This window comes from Chrysochloris asiatica, unplaced genomic scaffold (genome assembly GCF_000296735.1).
Source record: "Chrysochloris asiatica unplaced genomic scaffold, ChrAsi1.0 scaffold00054, whole genome shotgun sequence".
Taxonomy (NCBI): domain Eukaryota; kingdom Metazoa; phylum Chordata; class Mammalia; order Afrosoricida; family Chrysochloridae; genus Chrysochloris; species Chrysochloris asiatica.
The window spans coordinates 8,896,893-8,898,811 of record NW_006408572.1 but is presented as its reverse complement, the minus strand read 5'-3'; positions in this window follow the sequence as shown (position 1 = coordinate 8,898,811).

The following is a 1,919-nucleotide window of genomic DNA, read 5'->3' as shown; positions in this document are numbered from 1 at the left end:
TAGCGCTTTCCTGACTTCTTCCTTATTTTTCTCAACTCCATTGTATAGTGTTTTGATACATTTTATAATCATTTTTCTGAATTCCTTCTCCAGCATTTCCAAAGCCTGCCCATCTTCCAGTATGGAGTGTAGGTCTACTTCCAGCTCATTTGCCTCAGTCACTTTATCTTGTTTCTGGACGTGTGCAGATATGGTCATCTGCTTCTGTTTTTTAGGCATATTCAGGGGTTATCTGTGGCCTTAATACTTAGATGGGTATATATTTTTGGTCTTTTTTGTGCTTTCTGATCATCTCCCAGTAGATGTGATCAGGAAATGGGCTTCCCTTTTCACTCTTCTTCTTGAGAATTTCAAGATGCCACTGTTGGTCGTTTTGACGTAACTTAGGATTTAATTTTTGGCTTATTTCCTTTTTTGTCTGCTTGTCTCGCTCCACAATCCCCATTCAGGCCTTTTTTCTAGTTGTAAACAGTTCAGGGCTGGCTGTGGCCATTTGGTTTTAATCGGAAACTGTCTCTTTAAATTTCGAGGAGATCTGTGCACATGCGTAGTAGAACCCTCCGAGTGTGGGGCACCCCTATAGTCACCAGAATGGAGGTGGCAGACAGCAAGGGACCAATGAACAGCTGCCAAAAGAAAAGAATGTCCATACCTTTATCTCCGTGGTTCTGCCAGGCATCTATGGCCGCTCCAATCTTTCCCCTGCTTGGTCTCACCCAAGATGGCGACTCCTGGAGCAGCTGAGCGTCCTGAACTAGAAAGCAATGGATTTCTTGCTTCTGCCACAAATTCCTGCAGCTGTAAGTCTTCCAACCTTCTAAATATTCGTTTATACGTGGTTCAGAGTTCTGGGACCATCCCCTGAGCCTGCTTGGTTGGGTATTCTGTGTTGTTGCTGGTGGAGCTCTTTACTGCACTTCCACCTGATCCACCATCTTGTTTGTTGTCTTGTAGCCCCATTTGAGGAATTCTAATCAGTTATAGGCAGAAAACAGACTTACAAGCTTTCTATGGTGATATTTCTGGCTATTTTTTTCTCTCCCCCTCAAGTGTTTATTTTATAATGGTATGCAAGGGAGGCCAAGATTCAAAGGACATCCAAGCATCTTAACATTATTTCCCCCCTTTTACCCATTCAAACCATGCCTCAATCCCTGTATCCCAGAATCCTGTTTTTCCAAGGTTGTGCATACATCATTATTTACCTCTGTCCCACTTAGCCCATGCAAACCTACCTAGCTGTTCTCCCATCCACCTTGTTCTTCCATTCCCCTCCCTTTTCTTGTGTTTCTGATGTTTCTTGCAGACCTTTTTAGGTGTTTAAAACCCAGAGAAAGTGGAATCAAGGAGAGCAAATTAGATATAGGGAATGAGTAGTGAAATAAAGTGTGTGGAGAAAGTGATGGGGAAGTAAGAGACATAAGAATAAGGAGGGAGTTGGGAGGGAGGAATAAACAGTGGCAGGGAAGATGGAGACAGAGGTTGATTGATAGAGGATTAGCATAAGTGAGTTTTTCACTGAAGTGTGTGTATGAGTCTTGTAGAATGATCCTTGATCCTTGGCCCATTTGATCTCAGAACTAACTGTAGCCATGTCTATGCTCTAAGGCATTGTAGGATAAGTACTGGAGTGCTAACTGCAAGATTGGCAGTTCAAACCCACCAGTCTCTCCTCCAGAGAAAGATGAGGCTTTTTGCTCCCATAAAGATTTATAGCCTCAGAAACCCTATACAGAGTCGCTATAACCACTCGATGGCAGTGGTTATAAATCTAAGAAGTCCTGGTATGATCAGTATTGAATTGCTAACCACAAGGTTGGTGGTTCAAATCCACCAACCACTCCTTGGAAACCCTATACAGGGTCACCATAAGTCAGAACCAACTCGGTGGCACATCACCACCATATATATATATATAT